Here is a 17,525-nt window from a genome sequence, read left to right on the forward strand (position 1 = left end):
TTTTAATTAACTGTGTCAGGTGGATGTGTAACATCTCTGCTGAAAAGCCTGTATCTGCTCAGCTGTGTGTCACAGTTTCTGTACTGCAAATGCCTACAAGAGGTCACACTTCTGTGGCAAGAGGACCCAAATTCTGAACAAATGCTTGATAATACATAATCTGGCTAAACTTTTCTTCTGCTTGAACAAATCTACAAAAAGTAGTGATTTCCCTGTATTACTGAAATACATGGGTTTGAGGCTTTTTTGTGAGCAAGTGAGAAGTCTGTATAGCTGGATCAAAAATCAGTTCTTTGTGGGTAATAAACAGTTTTACATGGGACTGGCTGGTGAAAAGGTAGTGATTTTGTTCTTTGAGTGAGTGCTTTTAGCTCTGAATATCTAAGTGTGCAAATGTAAAACGCTGCTTCTGCAAATATATGTGCAGCTCTGAGGTTCACTTTCTGTGAATGTTAATGGAAACAGAATTCAATTACATGAATATTCAAAGAAAGTGAACACAAAAGGAGCACAAATGTGGCTGAAGCAAACAGATTTAAAAATGTAAGCCAAGAAACATTGGCCCTGCTAGGGTGAGTGCCTTAAACTCTGAGAGATTTACAGTATTGAGGGAACTCCAAATTCTGCAGGTGAATACACAAGTGATACAAATCTAAGACTCAACAGAATCTTTTGAGGAAAGTATTGATTTTTATCACAAATTTGGATTTGGATTGAAAGCTTTTATAGCTGCCGGCTTAGACCTAGGTCACAACGCTGTGGTGAAAGCAATGCTGCTGGGGTGGCACAGACATAGCCAAGGAAGAGCATCACTAGGGGATGGTATGGGAGGAATGAAGGTGGGCAAGAAGGAAGAAGAAGTGTGAAATTCTGTGAAAGGTGAGGGAGGAATGTGAGCAATACTTTTCAGTTTTGAATTGCCGTAACGATGCATATTGGGGTTTAAATTGCAAGTGTGTGATTTTGACATTGGTGAGCGAGTGGCAGAAACAAAGGAGAAGTGGAAAAGTAGATGTACTTCTACTTCTTCAATATGTATTTTCAATCTGTCACCTTAAGACATGCCCCCTTAGCTGCAGCTGCGAGTGGCAACCTCTGAAAGAGTCACTGAAGCAGGAGTGGGCATACAAATATAATTAAACTCCAGTGCTACATTTGGAGTGCTACATTTTGTCATTCAGGAACTTTCCTAGTGCGTTCTGACTTTACCCATAATAAAATCACACATGGACACGCTCTGTAAGGAAAGAACGTTGGAGGTGATGAACGAAACCATTTAAAATTAAAGCGAGGCAATTCAATCCTTTGGAGAAGTCAATGGCATTTTCCCAAGGACGTTATGTGCATGTGTGGGAGCTCATCGTGCAACTGTGATGTGAGTTAATGGCATCTCCCCCAGCAGTAATGGGGAAACTGAGGCACATAACCAACCGGGAGACTGGGACCTTAGATTTATTTTGTAATTAAATGTGTATATTCTTAAATATTTTTCTAAGACGAAATCCCAAGAAGACACAAAGACTGCAACAGGAAGCAGTGGGATGTGGGATTGGGTCAGAAGTACTGCTGGGACACAGCTGTGACTGACGTGATGCAGCGGGAAGTGAGGAAGGAGCAAGGTTGATAGGGGATGGACGAGATATGAAGGTATGTAGGAAGCCTCAGAGAGAAGCACTGTTTCAATGGAAATTAAATACAGCACTTACCCACTATGCAGAATACATATTAACAGGTTTGAGGCTTCCTACGTACCTTCACAGTACATCACACAAGCAGGGGACAGTGGGGGGAATCTCACTTTCACTCTTCATTCACTCTGCAAGACATGCAAGGGCAGAAATATTCCATTTATTTTCTGTAGGCTCCTCCCCAGTCCTTTTCTTAAAAAAATTAAGCAAAGCTGCAGTGATTAGTGCAGCCTCTGTGGCGGGAATCTGACATCTTCATACCTAGAGTGCTCCTTCCATACTTCTAATGGAACACAGACTGTGTTGGTTTATTTAGCTAGTAGGAAGGATTTGGGATCTCGATGCCTGTTCTGCTGATGACAAGTCCTCAACCATCAAATCTAAATGCATGTTTAAGGATATTAAGTTCTATCTATCTTCCATTATACCATCTCATTGGCACTGTGACAGCTGCCATTTTACTGATACTCCTTGAGAAAAGAGATCTGATGGAAAACCGCGTTTTAGCAAACATGATTTAACAGAAATTTTATTTTAGCATTCTGTGGCTGACTGCATAAATGTCTCACGATTGTAATCATTACAAATCTGTTTATGAACTGTTACATTAGGACCTACCAAAACTCTGGTACACAAGTTCCGCACTTTCTGTGTGATTCCAAGAGAGTAAGTCCCTCCCTATTGCACTCAGCATCCACACCACCTGCCTCTTCTGGAAATGCCACTGAAAGACTTGGGAGATGGCATAAACACAGTTATTTTACTTAAAACTCTGAACCTTGATGCGTGGTGAAACTTGCTTCTATAACCTATGGAAAACTAATGGAAAGGCTGCTGTTACCTGGCTGTTTTTCCATTTTTCTTCAGTGAGAGGATTTGGTGAAAAAGCAGTTTTCAACTCCTGTGACTTGAATGGTGTAGGAGTCAGGCACATAGTATTCACCAGCCACGTGGGGTCCCTCTGCATTCAGTGAAAAGGACAGACACTTTCATCCCTGTTAGTGTAGGCTCTCAGAGATTATGCCAAGGGGCCACTCTGTGATTCTGAGCAGTTCTTCCTCAGGAGGGATCACAAAAACCTCTATGTTCTTCGATAACACTCCGATCTTTCACTTTGAACAATATGAAAATACTGAAATACATCCTAGACAATATCTTCTTGCTAATTTTCCTTTTCCATTCAAATGCTGACTCTTTTCTTGCCATTCGTCTCTTTATTCTCCTTCATTTTCCAGCAGAGGGAAAACAGAATACAAAACATGGAGAGAGGGGAAGAACCTATTTAACTCCAATGTCAAAGGACCTCCAAACACAAAGCCAGGACCCACCCAGGACTTTCAGAGTAAGCATGACTTCACTAGAGGACGTTCTCTGTGGGATTAGGTGACTTCACTTCCAACTCAGCCATTAACTGCCAGCAAGGTGCTCTTCATACTTCTTGATTTCTCTGAGCGGAAGGGATGAGACAGAATTTACAGTAATGGCTCATTTGTGCCAGACCTGGGCCCTGGCAGCAGACAGGCTGCACCTCTGTCAACCTGGTGACTCAGAGCAGGCAGGGTGCTGCAAGTCAGACACAGCAGTCTGGCTGATTGTTCGGCAAATATTTTGCTCTTTCAAATTTGCTTACATACCAAAATATGGGTTTAGCTGATAAAAGCCAACAGCTCCATCAGAGTCCATTACAATCTATCAGGCAAATACTCAGTCATCTCCAAATTATTACATGAGCTACAATACATTCAAGCGATCTTTATAATCTCTCATAAAAAAATATCTACTGTTACAAGAATTACCTAAAAATGGATTTACCAGGCAGATAGCTTGCAATGTAAATGACTTGTGTTTGTATAGGTAGAATGCATAGCAAAATGCATGCTCAAATGAGAGACCATATTGACTCTTTCCAAGCTGTTATGGTCTATTAGATAAATATTATCTTGGTTCAGGATTGTGGTAATTTTCTATATGCACAGTTTCCTGATAAGCCATATGGGCTTTCAGATAAAATTGTGTCTTCAGATTTAGAAAGTGATATGGCTGAATAGCTGTAATGAGTATGAGGAAGCTCCTGTTAACCAATTAATCAGTATGTGTCACTGAATCCCCCTCCCCTTGTTTTAGTATGTGCCATAATACATACAAAAGGTGTTGCAGTTTCAGCAAACACACTTTGCTTGGTGGTATTTTGACACAAAAACACTCCCCAAAGGCACGGCAGCCAACTGTGGGGATAAAAGTACAATCGAATCTAATGGTTGTAGCTGTATCTCAGCATACATAGAATAGAGTTAACATACAACCATAAGTCTGATTCCAGCCATCTTTCTGGTTTTTTTTCCATAACATTTACACACGTGCACATACACTTATAATCATGACTCACCACAATTAAGAGAAAGAAGTTCGCCGATTTCAAAGACACGGATTTCAGTCATATATTGCCTTCTTTCACTTAACAATAACAAACTAAATGTGTTTTTTATTCCTCAGTGGCAAAACTTCAGTGGATTCACAGCATTTCACCTATGTGTATTGTGAGATCCAGGGAAATCCATGCAGCTTGTGAAGAGTTCACATGAACTGACCAGGCTAGCTCACCACCCAAGAGGAGAACCGTAAACTGAACGCAACTCCTAGCTCTGCAGGTGACACACCAGGCTCCCTCTCCATCTTTAATGAGTGTGAGCATTTGTTCTGTACATTATATTGCATCAGTGTCATAATTTGTGTGAGGAATTTGTTTGCTTTAAGCGACTCTGCATCTTCAGGGATGACTTTTTTTTCTGCTTTGCACATCTTGCAACTGCTATGTAAACAACTCCTATCTGGAAATGACAAAGAAGTTGTCCTTCCTCTGCATAAATCCAATTTTGTCTAGCATTCTCTACATGGTTAAAGGAGTAGCTTTTCTTCTAAAGGACAATTCAGGCACACACTGTTTATGCCAAAGGGAGCCAGTGGGATATAGTCTTGATATGCAATGCATGCATGTGTATTTTCACATACATTTTTAGATTCAAATGTACTTTGCTCTGCTCTGCTTCTTACTTGCATACATTCATATACAACAGGCTTTAGCGGGAAAGCAGGGTACTTTTCCCCCTAAGAAAATACACATGCATGGTCAAGCAAAGGAAGGCCTACATGAACATAAGCGTTTCCTGCTCACATATCAAAAGTTTCCTGTTCTGGATTTTTCAGTCATTTGCTTTGGTGCATGGAGTCACACAAGCTACCCAACAACCAGGGTGGAGTAAACAAAGAACAATTCCATGATAATTCTCCAACAGCTGATTATTTAAAGGGGAAAATGTTCTTGGTGTCAGCCTGAAAGGCTGCATGGAGCTGTCAGAACTTACAACCACTGACCCTGCCCTTATTCCTCCCAGCAGGAAAAGTCCTGCAGGGCTGCTGGCTAGGATGCTCTCAGGTACTTGGGGAGAGCAAGTCTCACTCTGGGAAACAAATGACGCAGGTACAGGCGAGGGCCAAGAGTGCCATCATATTATTACTCACAAACAGCTTAATCAGCATTATTTTAGACCATTGCTTATTTCACTTCCTGACCCTAGAACCTAAGGCAACAGATGGCATATTAAGAAAGTAATTACAGCAGGTGACAATGTATCTCCATTTGGTCCTCCATCCCACGACTTTCTCATTTTATTAATATTATTTAAAAGTACCTCAGCCTTGAATGGCTAAATTTATTTTCTGAAGCATGCTGCTGAAATGTAAACAGCGTACAACTTTGATTTCCTATGAATATAGAACACATGCTGTTACTGAAAAGAACACAAGATTGCCACGCTTTTGGAAATCAAATGTTAATTATAAGTTGGGATTAGAGGATGCAGTAAGCTTTTGCCCATTCGTTGTGGACAAAGATAATTCCCAAGCCTCTACAAAATTCTGAATTTGCAGGTTTGTCTGGATTCCTGTATTTTATAGAGAGAGCAGTATTTCCAGCTCCTAGTCCTTGCACAGGGAGCTGTGTCTGCAGACACTGCCTAATGCTATTGCTTACCTTTGCAAAGAAGACATCTAAATCTTGCCTGTGCTCATCTTTACAGCCATCTTCCATAAATGAGTGTTAAGACACTCAGCTTTAAGCGGCTCTGCTGCACTGTAAATGTGCTATTGACACTTTTTACAAGGCTACATTACACAATGAGTTTCTCATGAAAACATACTTCTTTCTGTGACTGGTAATCCTTATGCCAAGCTTGGAATGTGGAAAAGATGTGGCCACGAGCCTGAAGCACAAAGAGGCATCAAAATGAAACCAAAGGCACACAAGCATCTCTGACTAAAACATGAGGCCGTTCCCATGTGAAGACAGACAACCTGTTTTGAATAGTGATTGGATCCACTGAAACATGCAACTTACTGAATCAAAGTTGCTCACTTGGTAGACATTTTGGCCTCCCCATGTTTTTCCATACTCTACTATTTTACATAGGCTATTTTAACTAACTTGAAAAATAAAGTGAGAACGAGCCAAGCACTGATAATAACGTTTTGAAGTTCTTCTAAAAAATACCGTGAGTATAAAAATGCAAGTTGACTCACCCAGATAAAGGTACAAGGACATCCCTTTTCCAACATGGAAGTCACGTGGGAGGAATTCAGCGCTGCGCAGAGCAGTAATGGGCAGTAAATACCGCATGCTTTATTTCTGCTGCCACAAGAACTCAGCTCACTTTACTCCAACAACCTTTTAAGAAATAGGCTACATTTCTGCACCTGGTATTTCAGTAAGCCTTTTGCACTGTCAGACTCAAAACCAGCATGACACTTTGCAGATGGCTGTTCCGAAGACAGATATTCCTTCCACTCTCCAGGAAATGCTGCTCTCATGAGATTTCCAGCACAAAAATCTGTTCAGAAGGCTTGGATAGGCTTGAATAAACATCTGACCTTCTTGAGGAAGAAAATGTAAACCTCCCTCCCCTCCCACCCTAGCTGTGATTCTTCTGAGGTTCTTTTCTACTATTTGTCGATATTTATCAAGCAAAGACAACAAGTCTGACCCTATGCAGGAACCGAAGAATTTCAGACTTTAGCATTTCAGCTACACTGGAAATAAGTGATGAAGCTCAACATTGTGAACGGGCATCAAGTTTGCAGAAAGGAACCGCGTGGCTTGATCAGCCAGGATTTGGAAGTCTTTCATGTTTTTATTTACTAAGGCATTGCTTTTTTCAGCCAATTTTAATGCATGCCATCGAAACCCAAAAGTAACTTTAAAAGATGTGAGTTTTTTTATTGAATGCATACCTTATCACCTGCCTATTTTCAATGAACATTTTATGTCCTCCTTCAAGTTGTTCTAGGTTCCGTCTCCAAGAGAGTAGTGAGGGAAAATCAGGCCATTTAAAAATAAAGTAGATTACTTCTGCACAGCTTTCTTTAATCAAAACCATTATAACTGATGGCTCAGAGCCTTGATTACACCTCTTCAGAGGGCAACCCTTGATTTTGTGCAACATCCCTGATTATTTTATTTACTTATTTATTTATTAGCTTTTACTTTCTGCCTTGATTTCTAGGTCACTGAGTTGAAGCTCATTCTTGCCTTAAATGGATGTGCTTTTTTCTCAGTGGCAGGTTATTTTTCTTACCAGGGCTACAAAATAAACATGCCCCCTTTTCAGAAGAAGACAAAAATTCCTGCGATCGCATACTCCTGGAGTTCATTCACTCTCTCTCTTTTTTCCTTAGCCCCTGTGGAGAGTGAGATTGGACCAAGAGTCATTCCCTCCGACCTCTCCTGAGCCCCTGCGGAGAAAAGGGCCAAAAGGTCATTTTCTCAGGTTCCCTCTAGAGGGAGAATCCAAAGGTCATTCCCTCCCTCCCTGACTCACCCCCAAGTGCAGCTGAGAGACATTTAAAAGTCCTTTGAAGAGAAAGGGGAGCAACTGAGTCCACGTGCTTTACCTATGGCCCCTCAACAGCAAAGAGATATGAAGTAGTTTGGGCACCTGCAAGCGCCAACCTATTTAGGGCTGTCCTCGAATGCAAGGTTTGGCACTCCGTGAACTTCAGAAGGGATGGGCAAAGATGCTGGCACTGCTGAGAAGTGGGCCTAGCAGCTTCTGCTTCCTTTCAATTCCCAGATTGGCTTTCTCCATCCTACAGCCCCCAGGATCCTCTTTAATCTCCTCTGTGGCCTGGGTTTCAGTAGAAACTTTTCAGATGCCATTAGATGGTGAGCTCTGAGAGCTCTGAATCTCTCAATGGATAAAGCCTGCTCCTAATTCTTAGGAACTGAGCTGCATGGATTGTTCTATAGGTCTCCTTGGAAAACAAAGCCAGACAAACATTCAGAGCCAGTGCCACTGCCCGCTAACCTGTCATCTGTGAACACTGTGGATCAGTCTGGGAATCATTCCATGTTTCCCAAGACAGAAACAGCAAAAAGTTAGCACCTCTACAGTCCTTGCTCATCCATTTCAAGGAAAAAGTGTTTTTTCTTGCTCCAACAACCAACTAAGAGAGAGTGTTCTCAGCGTTAATTTCTCTGACCTGCCTGAGGAAGGAAGGAAGAGAACAGCAACAGTTATTCACAAGGTCCCCCGCAGAAGCGGGGCAGTAAGGGTCACTTCCTCTCAATCCATCCCCTTCGAAGGAGAACAGTCAGGCTGTGTCAATGCCACGGTCTCTTTTGTGGTGGATAGGCAGCCGGAGGTCAGCCCCTGCCCTAGCCTTGCTCTCGCAGCGTATGCACAGCCTCTCCGGCGCGCCTGCTTTCTCTGGCACATGGGGGGTAGGGAGATTATTTCTTTTTTCCCTCTCTTCTCTTTGTATGAGGGAGCTCACAAGTCACTACCTTGGCCCCTTTTGGAAAAGGACAATAACAAAAGGGCCGTTCCTAGTTTTCTTTTCTGAAGAATTTTCAGGGAGGCTGCTGAGGCATTGGTCAAGCAAAGCTTTAAAGTCCAAATAAAAGGGAAATGTTGCAGTGTAGGTTTGGAACCACTTGGAGGCTGTGGTGGCAGTGTTGCAAATTCATAGCGAGATTCCTGCTGACCTCCACGTACACAGCAGCCCTAAGTCTGGGGATCAACTCCTGTGAATTGCTGTGAGAAAGCAAGGAACAATGAAATACACCAGAAAATTCAAGTTCTGTGTTGTTTGCAGTTTGAATTACTGCAAGATAGCCCGTAACAGTCTGATCCAAATATCCTGAAATCAGTGCAAGTGTCAGGAGTGAATTTCTTGTGCTTTGGCTCTTGCCGTGGCCAGGCTTCCGTCTTTACATCAGTCTCTGGGAAGGTCTTTAAGAAGCTAATACAGAATTGAGATCTCTTGTCAAGGGATTTGTTTTTACAGATGATCTGATTCTTTCACATCCTAGGGCCAAATTACTTTAGAGAATAGCCCTGCAGTTTGCACTGAAGTCCAGAATCTTGTCTTTGCCACCATTAAAGCAAAGCCATGGGAAATAAGCAATGTATTTCTGCTTACATTGGAACAAGAGCCTAGCCCTAAAAACACAGCAGAAAATTCACTTTCACATTGTAAAGGCATTCAGCCTTCACTGTTTTAACTGACAGGAATGGCAAGCTGCTCACAAAAATATGCATGGACTTTCTATGTGCTCCCAAGAGTGGTTGAGGAAAGAAACTAATTTGTCAGTGTAAATTAATTTGTACCCAGAGCCTTGCAAAAAATTAGCAAGACTCAAAGCTCCCCTTGATGAAGTCCAAGACCATTTACAGGAGAACAAATTGTCGTCAAGACTTCTTTTCTCCTCCTTCCTATTTCTGCAGAGTCAGAGTGACTTCTTTTAAGGCTTGTTGACCCCTGGTACTGTGATTACACTCTGCCCAAGTCAGTGTACTGAAATCATTCAGGGCTTTCCCATCCAGCCCCTGAGATAATGCATCATCTCCACAGAGGCAGTAGCACTGAAGTGTGAAACAAAACAGTTTTCATCCCTCAGGTGAAACGTATCTCTCTGACGACCTGAAGCTTGGTCAGTGAATGGCTGCAAAACGCTTTGGAATCTCTGAAAAATGTGCAGCATTATTTCTACAGCACCTCAGCACTGTGGAGCTGAGGAGAGATGCCATTCATCACTGCATTAGATGAGGATTTTGCCTTTGTAAGTAGAAGTGATGTATTATTCTACTTACTTTGTTGTGGGGTGTGGGTCCTCTGCACAGCAGTGAGCTTCCCTGTCCACACATGGAGTCATTCACAGATGTCAGTGGGAAGGGTATCCTCTCTCCTGAATAGCCCCGATGGACTCATCTGACCACGACTCCTTTTCCCACGCGTGCCCATGGATCCGCTGCTCTGCTTTGTAGCGTTGCACACTTCAAACTGAGCACACAAGGATTCTTTAATGGTAATGGTTTCATTGAGGAAGTTATTGCCACATGGTGCTTCTTGTTAAGAATCACAATGAATTTCGGTCTTTGTAGTACCCTTTCCTTCCCTCCCTCCCCAAATGCAAAGCACAAATCCACTTAAAAAGCTGAGATCTTTTGACTTCTACCAGAAACTTTTATCCACATAAGAGGATAAGAAATTCATTAGCTTAAGTTGTGTGATTGTAACAGCTCATTAGAGAACACTGTGCCTTTCAGAGTGAGCCTCCAGCCTTACACTGAATCTGTCAAAGTTAAGGAAAAAGGTATGGGACAACTCAACCATCCTGGAAGGCAATTTCTTATTTTTAACTATGCAGACCACAGGGTTCATTAAATGATTTTAATGAACAGTCACAGGCCTGATGTTCAAATTTCCATTTGTGTCTAATTGCAAGTAAAATATGAAATCGCTAAATTGATCCTACTCGCCAAGGGAAAAAAAAAGAATTTTAATTTACAACCAGTAATTACGTTTTCAGACTCATTGTGACTAAGTGTTGTTGTTTCCTTAAGGTAAAACAAACATTTTTATTTCAGGTTTAAATGCTGCAAAATACTGCTACAAAAAATTTTACGTGGCTTCTCTTCAAACAAGGGAAAACCAGCCACTTTTAAACAGAAAACATAGTACTTAGTCCTACTAATTCACTGAAAGAAATGAATCCTAAAGAAGTCTTTCCAGCCATCTGACAGATGCAAAAAGTTGGGGATATGATATTTTTTCATCCGTAGCATCTCAGCAGGCTTTGACAAAGCAGGTTGTTTCCAACATTTTATAAAATATACGAGGATAGATTGGAATGTATTTTTCAATCTTCCTCTGGGAGCCTTCATGGCTTTAGTCAATTTATGCATCATCTGTTAAAGTTCAATATGGGGCACTGGGTCCCAAAATGTACTTTGAAGCATCAATAGCAAATCTTCTAATCTCAGCTTTCACTATCTGAGCAACATACGCATTAGAGTGGAATTTGGGATTGGCTTTTGGGTTGAGGGAAACGCTTGCTTAGATAACCTGCAGTATCGTGGCTTCAAGTGCAATGTTCAGGTTTGGATAAATGATTGCTTTTCATTTTCCCAAAAGATAAACGAAAACAGATACAGTTTTATACCAGGATTTATAAACCTCTGTAGCTGCATATAAATGGACACAGAGTATTTTAAAATTTCAGTTAAATACGAATATTTCAAGAGAAGTATTTCCTTATGCCATTCAGAGAGAAAATAAATTATTTTAGAGAACACGATGGCTGCAATAAGCCGCAATTCTTGCCTTCGGGGATCAAGCAGCTTTCCTATTTACAGTACACTTATTTAATCCAAACAAAACCCAGCACCTTTCCTCCTCACTAAAGGAAATTACACATTTGTGTGCAGGTAACAGCACTATGACTTTCCAACACTTAACACAACTCCACAAATGAGCCGTGTGTGGGAAGGCTCGATGCTTTCTGCACTTCCATTGCAACTTACACCACACCGCCTTTCTGTTTCCTCCAACTCCTCGTCCCCACTTCCTTCATTTTCTCTTTGTTCTGTGTCACTGCAGAACAACGGCAGTGTCACAGGAGGCACGACGAGCTATTAGCGTGGAAGGGCAACTCCGCTGAGTGGTGATTAATGTTGTAAGGTGCAGCTTAGGGAAAAAATACCAGTTTTTCAAGGCGATCCTTTCAGAAGCAGATCTTGCAGCGGTGGAGTGCGAATTAGAGCAGGTTATTTCTGCTTTGAAGAGAGCAGTGGAACACAAAACATTGTTTTTTTTTGAGTTAGGCACCTGCAGTTAGAAATCTTTATTAAGAGATTTGCACAGGTGTTGTGCTGGGCACACACACAGCCTTTTCCCTCACAGAACTCATCCTCAAGGTAGGAATGCTTCAGAATATGCATTCTTACCTACAATTAAAAAGAAAAAAAAATCACTATTCCACCTCCCACGAATCAAAACTCACCCCACCTTTTACTTCACACTCATTCCCACCGTACTGTTAAGGATTGGTCGGACAGACTTCCCAAAAGCACCGCAATTCCACACAACAAACCAGCCCACCCCTCCCAGCTGGGCGAACCACTAACCGCACCGCCACGCGTCTGCGCGGCGCTGCCCGATGGGCGACGGCGTCTCCGTCTCTGCCGCCCCCTCGGATTGGCTGAGCAGCATCAGAAAGCTGCCTGCTGATTGGCTGGAGCCGGCCGCTGTTGCTATGACTCTGTTGCTAGGGCCTCGGCCGTCTCCAGGCCCTGCAGGAAACATGTAATGAATTATGGATGCTTGATTTTCTCCAAGAGGCCTCATCTGTAATGCAGATGAGCTGCAAGGCCCTCCTTTTCTACCGGGTTCTTAAAAATATATATATTTAAAAAAAAAATAAGAAAAAATAATATCAGTTTTAAATAAGAATCTGGCGTTTGCGTAGTCACCAGTCACAGCAGAGACTCCCGAGCGCTGATGTTAATTCTTATGCAAAGATGGGGCCAGAGGTCACTGACTGTTATTTGTTCAGGAAAAGCTTGTAGGATTTTCACTGAACTATGTGACCCGCTGGGGTATTAGATTCCCCCCTTCTTTGGTTCAGAGACCAAATAGGACAGAAATGGTAGAAGTGGTATTTTCCAGCAGCTGGAGAGGAAATTGTCCCCTTGCAGTGCAGTGGAGCCGAGCGGCCAGGCCAGCTCTGGGCTTTCCTGCTTGAGGAAAGCTACCTTTGCCCAAATACGACTTAAGACTTTCCTCCAGCTTAGCTCATAGTTTGGGGCACCACCAATAGCTCCAGCCTGTGTGAGAGGCTGGAACCCTGCAGCTGCCCCATTTCTGCCATGCCTGCTGCAAAACCCAGAACACTGCTGCAAAACCCAGTGCTCCTGCCTGAAGTTGACTCTTCATCTATTAGGAATTACGAGGCACTTTATACTGCTGAAGTGTTCATATTTTACTATACTCAGTGAACACTGATGTCAAAGCAGACATCTCTCTTGTGCCTATGCAAACTTTATTATTTTTTTTCTTCCTGGTGACAAATTACTTCTGTCCTCTCTGTGTTAAGCTTCTGTGAACAAATATGAATTGAACAATGTGTCTGGTTTAGCAAAAATAATGAGTCTGATCCTTATTTTGTGTTAGATTTAAGCACGCGTAATTTTGGCATTCATTAGCACAAAGGCCAGGCTCAGCCAGGTGTGGGTAACCACAGCTTTCCATATACTGACCACATCAGGGGCTCTTGGTACCTCGAAGGTTCACGACCGATGTGAGCAGTATGTTGGGCCCACTCCTCCTCAAAACCCTGCTTTTATGGTGTCTACACACTAAGCAACTTACTCAGCAAGGAAATCACTGAGCAATTAAATGAATTTTTAGAGATTGTGTATTTTGGAATTCATGCTCTTTGCATCTCAGACTGGCTCATGGTTCTTCCTCAGGGAGAAGTAAATGATTTATGTGAGATCTCTGTGATGAAGATGAAACATATCTGATCCTCCTGTGATTCCTAGTGGAATGATACCTTATTTCTGGGATTATTAAACAAAATGTTTTGTTGAGTACTGAAAAAATAACAAGAAGGTCCGCGAAACATCACGTACAGATATTGAAAACATGCTCAAGTCTGGCCATCACTTGGCCTAAGAGCTTCAGCTGTGATCGCTCTTACATTTTATTATTTTCTATTAGTAAGATGTTTTATATTGAAGAAAATGGAGCAAAACTGTATTGCCTACTCATTCCTGACACAGCATTAATCAAATTCCATTAAAAAAAAGCCCAGGCTATAGATGTGTCATTAGAGACACAGTGGTGCTTAAACCTCAGAAATGTCTGAGAGATGCAGTTTTCTGAAAACACGGTATTAACATTTGTGTACGTGGATGTATTAAATTTGATATTTTGTGTGTGTGTGGCAGTAGGGCACTAGTTCTGTGCAACATGAAGTAGAATAAAGACCACATTTCTAGTTTCCAAGTACAGAAAATGTAGGCCATGATTTTGCTAACAAAATAATTGTGTTTAAAGACTTCATTCTTTATTTCTCATATCATATTCTATGCCTAAGCCACTAGAAGATTATTATTCCTACATCTTTATAAATGGAGTGTGCACCATGAAATTTGGAATAACTTAAATAGTCTGCAAATGTTTTGGACATGATGCAGTTTAAGCACATACATGTTTCCAGTGCTATAGATGAGCTTAGCGTCCTCCTTTACTTCTAGTGAGGAAGTAGAATGATAGAATCATAGAATTGTTTGAGTTGCAGGGGACCTTTAAAGGCCATCTGATCCGGCTCCCCTGCAGTGAAGAGAAACAGTTACGACTAGGTCAGGTTGACCTTGAATATCTCCATTGATAGACATCTGGAGCAGTGCTCCAGGTGAGGTCTCACCAGCACAGAACACAGGGACAGGATCACCTCCTCCCTGCTGACCACTCTGCTTTGGATGCAGCCCAGGATATGGTTGGCTTTCTGGGCTGCGAATGCACCCTGCTGGCTCGTGGTGGTTGTTGCCATTCAAGACATTTGAACAATGAGACCTTGTGATAGCTACAGGTTGTGGCGAAGTCTTAGTAAAGCTAGGCACTGTAATGATACCTGCAGCATAGATATTGCTTCCATGCATTGGTCCTAATATCACTAACGGAGCAGCTAACCTGCAGAGCCCCAAGCCCCGTGACTCCCACAGGACATTCTGAAAGCTTCTCAAAGAGGAAACTTGCTGAGTTTTCCTGATTAAGATTTTATAACTACCTGGCTGTGTTTGTGTGCTGAGGGATGCAGGAGGGTTTGAAGGCCTTTACAGCGTGGACCTAGCAACTTGACTCACATGGATACAGTACATATTGGACAACAGTGACAATAGTTCAAGTGCGAGAAAGATTTGGAGTCATCAACAGGGAGAAAAGTGATGCAGGAAGCTTTCACAAAAGCAGCAGTTCTTAAGGAAGGAGCTGAATGAGGAAAAGGCACTTTCTGGTGCTTGATGAGTGGAAGGCTTGTCTATGCTCAGACCCATGAGGCAATCTTCAGAGTGGTTATGACAAAGGAAGGCAAGGAAGTAAATTATATATTTTTTTCTCTATATCTGTAGCATCTGATTGAAAAAAAAAATCAAATCTGTTTCCACTGAAAACATCAAAGTTGTATTTTTCTTTTTCCAAATTTTTGTTCTTTATTTCAGTAGAAGTTTCTTTCTTTTAAAGACAAAGGGCATTTTTTCAATTTACTTAAGAAGAATTAAAACTTTATAAGGCTTTCTTTCTATTAAGGACTCTGTAAACAAAATAAAAAAGCTTTGCATTTTTAACTATAACAGCTCTAAAATAGTGCTGTGACACAAACATAGTCTTCACAAATATGCTTCCATCATTTAAAACATTTTCTCTTGGAGTAATTTCAACTGGTTTATACCGTCAATAATCTTCATAGAGTTTACGTTAATCCACAAACATTGTATGGTGTGATGAAGCTGATGAGAATCAACAAAGGATAAAGTAGAGTACAGCAGCCCAGATAAAGAAACCCACTGTTTAATGCCAGCTGCTCAGGAAATGTCAAAAGCAAAGTGAGTTTCAGGTCAAGGGCACTGGGAGCACACTGTTAACAAACCCTAAGACAGGCAGTTCTTGTTATTAGTATGAACAAGGATATGGTGAGCCCTTTTTAATCTGTCCCTGGGCCTCTGTCTAGCTTCACAGATACAAACCTGACCCATTTGGGCTCACCTCTTTGAGACTGCTGGGAGTTTTCCAAAAAATACCCTTGTATGACTTGTTGTCATAACATACTAATCTGTTGTAACAGTTTTGTAGTTTGGATCGAGGATATTGGGACTTACAGACTGGGAAGAAAGGGCTGAATGGTTCAGCCCCAGCTGGTGCTACAGAGGTTTTTGCTTCTTAGACCAAGACAGTGTTTCAGATTTGGTTTTGTCTGTAGTCTAATCCTTCTGTGTGTTGGCAACAGAATGAAGAAAGTGCAGCCAATGTGATGCGGTCTAACAGGGACCAAACCTTCTCTTTCACAGTGTTGGGATTTATTTCATCACATGTTAGACATTTACAGAAGAGATATCTACCGTAGGTATAGTGAGCTCAGGCAATGGAGATAAAAAGGCTCTTTTTGCTTGGTATGTTTAGTTCTATCTTCCTCAGGTGGAGATGAGCGTATGTTTTGGAAGTCTGTGTGTTGGGATCACTAGACCCAAAACAAGGTGCTGCCATGATGGGTTGCAGTCTTTAAAGCTTTTCAGGAGACTCACTTTGTCTTCTTCAAAAGAGCTCTGTATCATAGAGCTCAGCAGTCATGCTGGTTTTTGCTGTTTGCTGCACAGTCTTCTTCTGCATGCTACTTGTTTCTGAGACTGGAAAGAGCCAGAAACAGTTATTCCAAAGGAAATAGTTGCTGCAGCAATTGTTGGTAGGATCAGTGCAAATGTAGCCACAGAAAATGCTCTCAAGGCAGCTTGGTAGGCTGGTAGGTGACTTGGAAAGATGAAGTCAGACAGTAGTGAAATGATCTGCAGAAACCACTGCATATTTGGAGCAATTACCATAGTGACACATCACAGTGCTTTGTCTGTGTTCTATGGTGAAATAGAATAGGTCAAAATGTTGCCATTTATCCAAAGCTGAGATAAAACAATGACGTGAGAAGGATAATGGAACTTTGAATATGGTCTTCATATCCCATAATTTCACTGGATTTCAAATACCTGCTAGTATGTATCTCACAGCGGCCTGGGGAAAAAAGTTCCATGATGGGTAGGATTCTTCTCTAGACAGGAACACAATAGCTGAATTCTGGATGCTTCATAAGGAGCAAGTGCTCATGTTGCAGAAACATTGATATGGTTGGATGGTTGTACGAACAGAAGTGGCACAGATCATTCATGTGTATTTGTTAATGTTACATAGCTTATTTACAAGCAAGAGCTCCAGTTCCCCTTTGGCATATCCTGTGTGACACAGTGGACTGCTTGATTCTGTATTGTTTGAGCTTGTCAAGAAGGTCTTGAACTCATAGCTATTAGCAAAGTAAGTTGGTATGTTTGAATCATGCTTATGCTAGCTTTGAATTTTGTTGACATTGCTACCAAAACTCATATTGTGATCAATGGAAACATTGAACATTGATTTCTTGAAGTAATTTCCTCTAGGTTAATAAGGAACCAAAGATTGTCTAATTTGATCTCCTGCATAACAAGTCTATTCATTTCAGTTTTAGTTAGATTCAAGCACTAACATCTTCAGGGATAACAGTTGCATGCTACAGGCATAGGACAGAAAGAGCAAGTACCAAGTACTATACTATAGTACTATAGTACCAAGTATATGTGAGGCTACAGCAATGGTGGAGTGTTTGTTAAATGTCACATGCCTAATTGATCACAATTAATGAAAGTAATACCTTCTTCCATCCTTCAACTATTTTCTTTCCAATTTCACCAGAGAAATTCTTTC

General features: G+C 41.6%; 1 long non-coding RNA gene across 4 annotated transcripts in view; it reads right to left on the bottom strand.

Moving 5' to 3' along the window:
* The window catches only part of LOC125695960 (uncharacterized), a 34,154-nt gene extending 21,985 nt beyond the window's left edge, over window positions 1–12,169 (bottom strand). Inside the window, exons 1-5 of one of the 4 annotated variants that reach the window (XR_007378122.1) lie at window positions 12,059–12,169; window positions 11,546–11,968; window positions 9,833–10,022; window positions 8,045–8,223; window positions 2,221–7,472 (exon numbers count right to left, since the gene is read on the bottom strand). This is a non-coding gene — a long non-coding RNA (uncharacterized LOC125695960). Of the gene's footprint in view, window positions 1–2,220; window positions 7,473–8,044; window positions 10,023–11,545; window positions 11,969–12,058 lie in introns of those variants that run through there. The other 3 variants (XR_007378124.1, XR_007378123.1, XR_007378121.1) reach the window with 3 other exon arrangements.
* Window positions 12,170–17,525: the final 5,356 nt, after the last annotated feature.

The sequence above is a fragment of the Lagopus muta genome, chromosome 7 (genome assembly GCF_023343835.1).
Source record: "Lagopus muta isolate bLagMut1 chromosome 7, bLagMut1 primary, whole genome shotgun sequence".
Taxonomy (NCBI): Eukaryota; Metazoa; Chordata; class Aves; order Galliformes; family Phasianidae; genus Lagopus; species Lagopus muta.